At 36.5% G+C, this 13042-nt stretch overlaps 1 long non-coding RNA gene across 1 annotated transcript; it reads left to right on the top strand.

The window, feature by feature from the left end:
- Positions 1-1291: 1291 nt before the first annotated feature.
- Positions 1292-12742, top strand: LOC135088088 (uncharacterized). The gene is made up of 2 exons (XR_010260955.1): positions 1292-1797; positions 12326-12742. It is a non-coding gene; the product is annotated as an uncharacterized LOC135088088 (long non-coding RNA).
- The last annotated feature ends 300 nt before the right edge of the window (positions 12743-13042 follow it).

The following is a 13042-nucleotide window of genomic DNA, read 5'->3' as shown; positions in this document are numbered from 1 at the left end:
TCTCCCTTATTCTCTCCTTTTCTCCCTTATCCTCTCCTATCCTCCCTTACCTCTCGTCATCCATTTTATATAAATTATATGTATGTATTTATGTATATATATTATAATATTTTATGTATTATATTGTGTACATTTTTGTAGCTTTTTAGCACCGCCTACTCAATACCTCTGTTTTGCTCAAGGTCAGCTGGTAGAGAATGACTTTTGGCATTAAGCTCGCCTTTTTGTACTGAAACATTGTTGTGTGTGCAATAAAGTCTTTAAATAAATAAATAAAGTGGTAAATAAAATTCCTAAAATGTCAACCAAAGCGTTTCTTTGTGTAGGACCGCATGTAGCATGTTGTTGCCCTCAACTGTTTATATTCACGAATATAAAACATACACTAATGACATAGGTATTTTACCGTGAATAAGCATGTTGTAAGTCTTTTAAACAAAAAATACAATGTAATTTGACCACGTGGATACGACTTGCAATACCTTAATTCTTCTTCTCCTCTATGATTCTTGTGAATACCTTAATTACTTAATGGAATAGGACTAACAAATCCATTTTGTAGATTACCTAAGCTACTTGAATTTAATAGGTATATTTACTTATTTATTAAGTTTGTACTATATTAATTGATCATTACTAAGACTCACCTGTACCTACCTACATTTTCACGTATCTTTATTTTTATACCTAACTACGTATCTCTTTCTCTATATTCTTTCAGCAGTGTCTTACATTTTGGCTATAATAGAACTCGACTCTACAATTTTACATCTAGTACGGCAATTCGGAACTTGAATGGAAATATTGTGAAAAACACGTGGTTAACAGTTACCCGTGACCACAATACAATATTTACTAGATGCTTCGCTATATGATTTAGGCACAGTGGTGTATGTAATTCCAATCATCAATATTTATTTATAACATAATATTAACGACGTTGGAACGCGGGTATTTCAGTCCGAAACATTGCAAAGCTCCAGCGCTAAATGTATCGCTTGGAGCCTCGTATACTCCAATTGCCGTAGCACTCCAGCCGGAAATAGCACAGGTTATCATAACTCCAAAAATGTGAATCGAATCCAGAGACGCACTCGGCCGTGTAGAAAAATCCGCTGGAGAATTCCAGAGCGCACATTGTTTTCCAAAATTTTCATTGCTTGTGAATTTTTAATATCAAGTACTGCTTCTTCTCGGCTTTTTGTTCACCAATACCACCGGCACCAATACAAAAATAAACCAAGTAAATGCCTATTTAGGTTGAAACTACCATAATATGAATTTAATCAATCTCCTATACCTCTATCTCTTAAGCAGTGATATTTATTTTGTCTCTACAATAGTTTTTGAGAGTAGCAGATCCAGATGTTCGCAGGCAGACAAACATTAAAACTAAATTAGTGACATCGAACTTTAGTTTCCGCTATTTTAACCCCGCATTTTTCTAAAGAAACGTAAAAATAAAATCTTACACATCTTAGACGAGCCCACTCATTTCAGAGTCTTGGCAATAATAGGAAAATTGTAAATAACCGAAAACGTACTGCCACCCGAGTGTCGCGCAACAATTAATCACGGGCGTCACGAACTGAGGAACTTCACGGTGATCCGGGAGTTTGCGGGACAGTGTATATCAAGCTTTGTTATCCTCGCCCGTCTCAGTTGCTACTCGGTTGTGAACACGCGTCGGCGACTGCTCCAAGATGACTTCGGAAGGCACTAACCTGGTGGCGACCTACTGCATCCTACTGCTCCTGCTGGTCTCACTGTGGTTGCTGTATTCAGCATTTTAGAAATGTGAGTTTATTTTTGATTTATGATGTTCTTTCATCTGGAAAATTGAAATTGAATATTTATGATTCAAATGCAAAAGTTTTAAAAAGTCATGCAAATATTTCCGTTCCAACCGGCACTGCGTAGAGCGGCGGATTTACGAGCATCCTCCTACGAGAGATCAAAATAATTTTGTCTCTAGAAACTGTGATTATTGTTTGTCGGGTCGTTTCCGAAATTATATTTTGCTTTGACGATATGACATAAAGACTCGTACAATTTATTTAGAAAATAGATACGTTAACATACCGATATGTTTAATCACCATTGCTTCGTGGATTTCTAGTTTTATTTGTGATCAAGGTGACTTGATTGACCGGTCACTCTGGAAGTCTAGGATCTATGTTTAGCAGAAGACGTCCTACGGGCTGACAACAGTTTAATGATGATGATGATTACCACTTGTAGTTTAATGTTCTTTACCCAAAGGTTACAACGGGTCCCTATAGCAAAGCCTCTATTATGCGTCCGTCTTCTAATATAGGTAATGCAGCAACAGTATCATGAAGCATGGAATTAATTTATGGATCAATAATCAAGAAGCTTGTTTTAATTTTACTAATTGCCATCTCGTAAGTAATTCTCAAGTAAGACACCCTTCGTGTGTCTGACTTGAGAATTATTTTATGTAGGCAGGCCACACAAAATCTAACAATCACAAACATTGGAACAGCACAGCAGGTAACACCCAATGTTCTATCAAACCTTTCGTTGCCATTTCGGTTCAAATCCAATTCTGAATCTCCTTATTTAGCATCACATTCACCTGAATTTTTCAAAACCTAGAATTCCAATAGCTCAAGCAAAATTCCAGGCAAGTTCTCCAGCGAGTAGGTCCCTGTGCGCTGACGCAAGCGTTCTGGTCGGCGCGGGATCCTCCGCCATCAGTCCTGCGCGCCGCCGCCATGCCGATCAACGCGGAGACCGTCAACCTGGCCGCCACGTACATGATCCTCGTGATCCTGCTGTTTTTCCTATGGTTATTGTACTCGGCAGTCTTCTGATTGTAAGTTCGATGTTGTGGCTTGTTTAGGTTCCCATTTAGGGCGGGATTTTCTTTTGCTTTATGTCTACTCAATGGTGCTCAAGATGAATATACAGGGGCATTGCATTGTGATTGAAGATCAGAAGTTACCTACTCTTCAATCCTTATCGTAGATATCCTGTAGAAATAAACTCTTCATTCTACTGTAGAAACTTAGGTTCTGTCTTTAAACACATTCGCCTATAGATGTACAATCCGTAGACTTTTATCAAAGAACTTCTTTGATTACAATAGGTAGGTTATGTAGGCAGCAGCCTACATCGCAGCAGTGTTTAAAATTGTATGACTACTTATCTCAAAGTGGATATCAACTCTTTTCTAGAAAGACAGAAATGTTAAAGTAAATTAAAGAAAATGCCAATTAACTTGATGTGATTCAAACTTTTTTTTAAAGCTGGCCAAAGTAACTCAATGATGAACTTCTTGATTTTGTGTACAACGCACACGTGCATTTTCTTTCCTTCTCTGCCCAATATTCATAAGAACGATGCTTAAAAAGCACATGAATTGTAAACTAATAATTAAATCTAACACCTGTGATTCTTCTTCTTCGTGTATCATGGTTTATAAAGAGCAATTCTGTAAAAATTATCCCACCAAAAACATTCTGTAAAAAACTAGCCAAGTCTCGATGGAGCTGCTTGTTTATCTCTAAAAAGTAATGAAATCTAGACAAAGTCGTGCCAAGTCTATGGTTCCTTACTGCAATTTCTTTATTATTATAGTTAATGTTGTGTGACTTGGCCGTTGAAGGGTGACAAAACCAGGTGCTCCATGACACCATTGCACCAATCTGTCGCCAGAACCGCAATCCATTGACGATGGAAAATTGCCACTTGGAAAACGTTGATTCAACAATAACCAGTCAATTGTAGGTTTAGTAAATTTATAATACTTATGTATAATAAAGATAATACTAAATAATACTAATACTTAATAAAGATTGTTCAATTATGCATTGTTAATCCCACCGCCGCTCGACTATTGTGGTGAGCCCACTCGTAACACAAGCTTATTTAGCTTACCACGAGGGGCTAATGGGACTATTAGTAATTTGGGCAATACAAATTGGTAATAATCTTTTTAAAAAAAAAAAAAAAAAAAAAAAAAAAAAAAAAAAAAAAAAAATAATAATAAAGAAATCGCAGTAAGGAACCATAGACTTGGCACGACTTTGTCTAGATTTCATTACTTTTTAGAGATAAACAAGCAGCTCCATCGAGACTTGGCTAGTTTTTTACAGAATGTTTTTGGTGGGATTTCACTTCTTTTTGTAGAACGTGGCAAAATTATTTAACGTTGTCGTTTTATCGAAATTTCTTTACGATATTAAACACAAATAAACTCGACGACCTTTAAAATGGACAACGAATCAGAATTGTTTTAATAACATAACCTTTAGCGAACCTTACAATATAATAAACGAAATCAACGAAATGCAAATTACACAACATTCAACTTAATCGACGACTTTCTCTAGAAAGGAAAAAAATCTGGACACCGCTTGCTAGTGCTAGCGCCATCTAGCGGTGAGCGATACAGGCGAACACCACGGTGCCGGAGTAGTATTGATATGAATGTGGTGTTACTCCAGATCTTCGATTTTCCTAGTTTTTATAGTTTTCCCTTTATGTGGCCATTAAACCCTAACTCTGTACCAAATTTCAGCTCTCTGAGTTTATGGGAAGTACTAGTTCTATTTTGATGATCATCAGTGAGTGAGTGAGTGTCGTAAATGCGAAACTTTGCTTTCGCTTAACTTCGGTACTAAATGACCTACAGACTTGAAATTTTGGATTTTAAGTATGTGATTATAGCTTACTAGATGACGAAAATTTCTGTGTTCTGGTCTTATCCAGAGGTTCTCAAATAGGGGCCTGAAAATGCAGCGAAATGGTTCCAGTAAAGGATGGTACGGCAGTGTTTGCTTCGCGCTCGACTTGGCGGGGGCACTGCCGTGCCCCCAGATTATTTTTCCAAATAAGTAGGTATGTGTCCCTCATTTAAATGACTGGCAATAAATAATTGTCGTCTAACTTATAGCTCAAGTCTTTGGACAATTTTATAATTGTCCAAAGATTTATTAATGAGTCATTTCGGAGATACAGATAAATATAGATCTTATTGTTTTCGCTATTATTCAATTCATTTTAAAATAAATAATCGTACCATTGATAAAAATAATGACATGCAAAATTACGGATGACATGGCACTATAGTAAATGTAACGGGTAAGATAAATCAGTCATTTTAGCAAATCTGTTCATTGTTGTTGTGAAAACTTCGGGTCTAAATACTGAAAAATAGGCCAAGTGCGTGTCGTGGCACGCGCAGTGTAGGGTTCCGTAGTTGTCCGTCGTTACCACTATATTACAAGCAAGCAATTACTTCATCTAACTAAAGTGACTTTTCATATGTTCATTGATGTTGTGAAAACTTCGGGTCTAAATACTGAAAAAACAATGCCAAGTACTTAGTGCTGAAAATGTTTTCCAATCAAGGTAATTCCTGAATTGTGTGTGAAAACCGTTCACCATAATTTAACACAAACAAGTCACTACAAAATCTGAAATATAGGTACCTACACTTTCAGTTACGATCGATGACTTTTGAACTTTTTCACACATTTAGAAACCAAATAAAACTTCATCCGGAATCCTCAACCACAGAAGAACTGGCTATCTTACCTCAAACTACCGGAACACAACAATGCTGTTAAAACATTGTTGTTATGGCGACAGACTTAGATAAGATGGTGGTAGCTAGCCAGCTCGCTTCCACCTTCGGCCAAGAGCTTCCTCGTTGTGTATAAAAAATAAAAATAAAACTTAAACTTTGAAAATTAAATTACGGAATCAAGCTGTGTCTCACTCACAGTATGATCACCATAAATGTTGGGAACTTAGTTGATGTAGACCCCAAAAAGCATTAACCCAAAGGCAGTTCGCGACCACAGTATGGATCATTGGTCAACTATAGGTACTTTTATAAACTTTTAGGGATTTCTAAATTATGCACCAATAGGTGTTAGACTTTTACAAAAACACTTCAATACGTCACTCAGACATAAACGGCATCGCGATGACACCTGTCATGGTAACGACAAGCTATTAACGCGCTCATATTTATAAACCGAATCATGGAAAGCGTGGCGTGCGTAGGCGCCGCTCGGGTCCTCAGTCCGCTGGAGCCAGCTGTCCAGAGCGCGTGTTGACCAGCCGCCAGCCATGCCGAACCACGAGACCACCAACCTCATCGCCACCTACATGATCCTGGTCCTGCTGCTGGCCAGCCTCTGGTTGCTGTACTCGGGGTTGTTCTGAGGTGCTTTTCATCGCATGTGTCTGAGTGACGTCAGTAATTAGTGACTTATGTGCATTTGTCGATGAGTGCTTTCATTTTCCAGTAGTTTCCTGCTGTGTATTAATGTTGCGCTATCATAAAAAAATAAAGCGTAATGTATCTGATCGAATTTCATGAAAAAGGACTTTTCAAATCACTCTAATCTCACATAGATATCTACACTAACAAGATCTCACCAAAATCTATTTTATAAAACAGTTAACAAGCCCGTTCTACGAATCGTAACGCCGTCTAATTGCGAAAAAATAATAAACACCTCTGCCAAAAACACTTATCAGATCGATGAGATATTGATGTAACACTCTGCTGTTATGAGAGACAACACAGCAATCCGAAACGATCGGCCAACTAACTAAACTAGACACTTGTAGATAAACAGATGGTTTGAGAAAAACCAATTACCAGTAGCTATTTAATTAATTGTAATCTTGTGCGCGCAATCAATTTATAGTGAGTAATTAAATAGCCAAAACTCGCAAATGCGAATTTTTTACTCGATTGGAACATTACATAGATTTAATTAAATGCGGTTTGCGGATGATTTACTTTCCATCTATTTTAAGAAAGATTTGTAAATAGTGTGGATCTTAGATCTGGTAATGAATGATCAAAATCGATGTAGCGTTTTCAATTCTCAAGAATTCTCATTTTTGCTAACGCTTAAAAAGAAACGTTGCGATTTGTTACTTAGAGGAAGGACTCTACATCCTCTTTTGAGATGCATATTTTTTTCCCTAAAGCCAAAAACTAATTCTCATTTTCATCATTGACCTTTTAACAGTCGTTCTCTATTTTATTGCCAGAGAAGAAACACATCGTAGTTTTGGCTGATTTGCAATGGTGCATCTAAAATTAAACGAGCCGTCACGTCGTAGGTATATCCAGAACCTACTCATAATTTTCAAAATGACTAACGTGGGATCTAGTCGTAAACCATAAAGTATACTTACTAAAGACATGAACAAAGAGAAAACAAATGATTTCAGTAGTGCCCTTATTAAAAAAACAAAAAGACGCAAACAGTCATTGCTCTGTTAGATCTTCAACGCCTATTGACAGTAAAATCTCTAAAATTATAAATTTTTCACTTTATTTATAACTTAATTTCGATGCATTTTAACAATTCAAAAATTCTGATATTGATGTTTTTCTAGATTTGTACAAGATAGATAGAATCATGAAACTCTACTAAACTTGTTGAGTTTTTCATAGTGCATAGAGTTTTATAATTCATAAGTGTAATGATACTTTATTGCTTTTTATTTTATTTTATTTGTTTAACAATTCTTTTGCTGCAATAATATTGGTAGTAAGCCAGAACCTTTCCTAACGAATGCAATGTTGTGTCTTTATGAAAAAGTATCTACGACTCTTTTTAAATGAACAACGAACGCAATTTTTGAGTTGCGCATGTAAACTAGTGATGGTGATTACTACCAAATGCCTGTTTGTTCTCAAAACACACAAAAAACTTAGCATTATTTTCTGCCAAGTCGAATGCAAGGAAAAGGGGTGTGAGTTGTGACAACATTCCCCGCCCATGTCACCGTGCCAAACAATATGTTTTCTCGTATTGTAATGACGACGAAACAATAAGGTGTGCGCACTAAAGATCATTAGCCGTTACGATGACATTATCCTAGACTTATACACGCATGTTTGTGTCTATCTATGACTTTTATGTGTAATTTACACACCGGAGTACCGTCTCCATCATCGTTATCTACTATCTCGCTTTTGGCTCAAAACACGGGTAGATAAACATGATCGCGGTAAATTATTATCTATACTAATATTATAAAGCTGAAGAGTTTGTTTGTTTGTTTGTTTGTTTGTTTGTTTGTTTGGTTGAACGCGCTAATCTCAGGAACTACTGGACCGATTTGAAAAATTCTTTTTGTGTTGGGTAGCCCGTTAGTTCCTGAAGGCTTTAGGCTATTTATCATCACGCTAAGACCAATAGGCGGAGCACCAATCAAGAATATTTCAAATCAGTGAATTTTTTCCTTTTGAGAGCTGACGCTGCGTAAACGGTTAAAGTTTCGCAAAAATCATGTATGACAGGATTGTTCCCCTTTAAAAGTTCTTTAAAAAAGTCCGCGGTAGCATATGTCTATCTTTTAAGGTTGGCTCATAGTAACCATTTTTATGCAAAAAAAATCTGTTTTAAAATAATGCATTATTTGCGAAGGTGTTTTTATAAACATGATATTAATCCTTATCCAAATAAATAAATTATTCACCACAAGTATTTAATTTTAAACATTCTTGCCCTTTACACCATTCGATTTCAATAAATATCTTAGGAGATATCGCAGTTTTAAAATCACATCGCAGCAAAATAATGATCAAGTACTACGCGCGCTACTGATGGATCAATGCACAGCCTAAACCGCTGATCGTAAAGACCTGAAACTTGGACGGTGTGTTCTTTGTATGACGTAAGCATCTGATAAGAAAGGATTTTCCAAAATTCTACCCCTAAGGAGGTAAAAAGGAGGGGCAAAGTTTGTATGAAATAACGAGATTCCTTCGTCCAATCTACTTAAAATTTTGCATAAGCATTCTATAACAGAATTAATGGAAGACGTGTTTCGTATTTTAGTGAAATGCACCCCCTAACTATGTTAAAAAGGGGTAGAAAGTTATTTTAGTGGTGATTTGCTTCAAAGTTGATATTAATTACTCATTAGTGCATTTTTTTACAATCATGACGTCATGTTAACGACTACCATACTCTAGGGGCCTCCACTTAACCTCGGAGTGGGTGCCCGCTGCGTGCGCTCGCCCAACAATGCATAGTAATGCATGAAAGTCATGCCGCGGGCACCTGCTTGCGCTGTATATGTCAACGTAAAATTGTGAACTCTGTCAGTTTATAATATAACGCGTTAGATTGTAAACTAACAGTGGGTTAGGTTAGGTTAGATTGTAATTTAACTACGTCAGATTATAATCTGACGGAATTCACAATTTAACGGTGACATATACATAAACTCATTTTCGCGCGAGAGTTTTGGCGGAGGCCCTTGAGGTAGTGGGAGTAGTCTTGAGGAAAAGCTCCTTCTCCCACGGCCAGTGGCATGCTGGAAGCTTGGTGATTCTAGCACCCGTAGGAAAATATAAAAAAAAGTTTACCAATAATACTGCGGTAGGTGTAGTTTTCGATTTCGTTGTAAAAAAATAATACCACCGAGTAACTTTCACCGGATCAAAGGCCGAGCTGCATATTCATAAAATATAAGAAAAAAATATTTTCATGTTTATTTAACCTGATTTTTATATTTTAAAAGTATTCAAACATTTAGATAATAACGTTAAAACATTTAAAAATAATCGTATGAGAACGTTTTCGACTTCTCCACGGACGAAGTCGCGGGCAAAAGCTATTTGTAAAATAATTAGACTAAATTATTAAAAGTGCCTACCCAAAGTCATTATTCCACGCGGACGAAGTCGCGGGCACAGCTAGTTGGTGAATAAAACGGACATCGTCATTCATCGCGAATCGCGATGCAGTTACCTCATTAGTAGTTTCGAGAATATACCCCAAAAATAAACTAATTTGTCATGTTCTGAATCGCAGGAGCTGAAAACGCGACGACGATGTTTCAGGAAATAGCTTGTCAGATTGTAATGATGGCTGATGATAAAAGAAGATTAATTTTCCTCAGGAAAACAAGAAAACCGAAGATAGGTACTCTTACATGTTTTGCCACGATAAAATAGTTTATAGCCCGTAACGTAATATGATTTTATTTGAATTTAGACACTCATGTACTTTCTTCTTTTTAATATAGGCTCTCTCTTATCTCGTAGTTGTACCAATACCAATCGTCATTCGCGATTTTATTAGACTGTAATTAGTTTCAAAATAAATCGAAGAAGTAGTTGAAACGTTAACGTTGCTGCGTAGGATGTTCAACTCATCGTTATTTAATGCAATCATAAAGCGTAGTCGGAATGCACGAAACGTGAATCGTGATAGATTTTAAACAAAATAGTTTTCGAACCAAATAGCTGATTTGAATGTCATCAAAGAATTTCGTTTAAAGATATTTCGTGAATAGCTCCGTGACTACCCGAGACATCAAGTTATCATTAACCGTATATCACGGGGACTTTATGAGCACTTCGGACGAGTGTAGGAGTCAGCATTAACCTCCCACTCACTTGGGCACCTCCCAAGGGAGATGCAGAAAGAATTTTTAGTTCTAACTGACAATGATGCACGCTAAAAACACTCAAACGTCGCGCACGCATCAATTTCGGAGACTAATTCCGACTGCGAGAAAAAAATTGACGGTGACAGCTCAAATAAATCATTCGAGAGATTTCGACGTGGCGGATAGGTGTGAAAATACTGGCTGAAAAAAACAAATAAACTTGTTTCATTATTTTTGAAACGCCTCGGTGTCAATTGGCACGTAGACGCCCGAAACATTCAGGTCTACGCCTACCGCGGTATGTGCTTATTTACAGGTGTCGTAAAAAGTCTCTTTGATATCGAGAATAGCAAAGTTTTATGGCGAACCTTGGCGAAAAGTGTTTGATTTAGTAGCAAATAAAATCTGTAATTACCATTCTTAGATTCTTTGCTTCAAACGCTCAAAATCAAAAAGGAATTTTGGAATCATTAGCAAACGTTGACGAGATTGAATAATTAAACTGAAATTCAGTTGATTTAAAGAATATAATATTTTCTCAAGTTTGGCCATCAACTTGTTCATAAACCGCTCGATGTCTGGAAAATATTGGAAGCTGCGTAGTGCGTAGGTACATTTGATTAAGAATAGAGTTGGCATTGATCATTGTACGCAACATCGCGTTTTATTTCTTGATGTTATTTCATGATGGCATTAATCATAAACTGAAAGCTTCTATTTCCAATGGAGCAAAGCGTCATATTCCGTTGTCCGCGATGCCCGGACTCTGCGGTCGCTGCGGCCACGGATGCGTAAATAACGATTATTGCGACAACTTCGCATCATAAACATTTTTCTATGTTATTTTCATGTTCACACAAATATAAATTAGCCAGGAATCCAGATTGACGTCAAATATCGTGATGTTTCCGGATTTTATGCCGCTGTAAATAGTTGGCGGTGTCGTTTTATTATTTTTGTGAGTGTTGAGAGGGGCTATGTGTGGTCAATTAAAGGCTGACTCCAAATTACAATGAACATTTATTTCGAAAACGGACGGTCTTATATAGGAAAATATTTACAAAATGAGACAAGGACAAAACATATACCTATTTCACAGAGAACGATTACAAACATTTTAGGGTGAGACAATAAAACGATTACCTACAAACATTATAATAAACGGTCAGAGCGAGACAGAAGGAGAACAGTATATCTATTTCACACTACACAAATATAAATAAGATGGAGGGTACACAAATTATTGATACTGAATTTAGAATGAGATAGCCTGAACTTACAAATACATCTGTTTCATACAACATAGAAATAACACTTAAAAGACGGTACACGAATATTAATTAATAAGCAAGATAGATAAGGACAGCAAGAAGTTAGTATAGGTTTGTTTCACACAACATAAATATTACACAAAAACAAGGGTACTTCAATAAATAAATAAAAACAGATTACCGACATCTTAAAATAAAAAGTCTAGTAGTAGTCTAGGGCAAAGCAGCTCTCATCGTCCAGTGCGGCGGTGCTGCCGGTATGATGCGGACGTATGTCATGTGGTGTCGCCACAGTGAGATTGTCGGTTTATTAATTTCAAAAGTCACATTTTAAAGGTTTTATTTAGAGCAAATAAATATATCCTCGTGACTCGTTAAATTTTGTTTTTCTTATCTTATATATAGTGGAAAGTCCGTAACTTCTAATTAACTCGAGAACATTTCTACAAAACGCTGCGCGACACCAAGCCTGTTTCTAAAATAATAAATTCGTACAAAACTCCAGCAGTTTACGACTTTGTCAATGTCGATTTCTCTAACGAGTATTAAATACATTGTCTACAGGCACAGAATAGAGTGCAATACCTACTTCTAGTAGGATCTGACTATAGGATCTGATTAGTAATATAAATTGTTTCTTGTTACAGAATCGACGGGAGAGTCCACCTACCATGTGATCCAGGAGGCGGCCAGATGAAATGCCACAAAAAACATTAAATTAAGAAACCGTAACCTTAGTAACTAAGTTAGTGATAAGTAAGCCATGTAATATACCCACGCATTTAAGTATACTAAGAACCACAATCCTCGTCATGCTGAAGACCTGCGAGCGACTTTTAGACATCAACATCATACGCCAAATTTTAACTATTCAGTGCTGGGCATTCCAATTTAATTAAACTCTTAACTAAAAATGTAAGTGAAAGACAACTAAATAGAATGTCGTATCTAATACTTACGAGGTTGACCATTGGCAATATTTTGCTGTTTGGTGCTGATCATCTCTATTAAGAATTTATCGTTGTTAAGATTATTAAGCGTTTTTAATAAAGTTTTTTAGAAGACTGCTGTTACATTCATTTTAACAATGAGTCAAGAAAGTAAATTTACTAAAAGTCGTTAAAACTAGAAAACACCTTATTTACAAACAAATGGTATTTAAAACGTCGACGCAATTAAAATAAACGTATTAAAAAACAACACACAAATAATATGTGCGAGGAAACAAAAATAGAAGTTGGGCCGGAGTCAAAAAGTGAGCAAAACAATCGGATTTGAAAGAAATGTTGACGACTTTCAATTAAGAGTATTTGGCACACGACCATTGATGCATCGGGCGCGATGCTCGATTTAAGAAAATCGTG

Source organism: Ostrinia nubilalis, chromosome 3 (assembly GCF_963855985.1).
Source record: "Ostrinia nubilalis chromosome 3, ilOstNubi1.1, whole genome shotgun sequence".
Lineage (NCBI taxonomy): Eukaryota > Metazoa > Arthropoda > Insecta > Lepidoptera > Crambidae > Ostrinia > Ostrinia nubilalis.
This window is presented reverse-complemented; position numbering and strand designations above follow the sequence as displayed.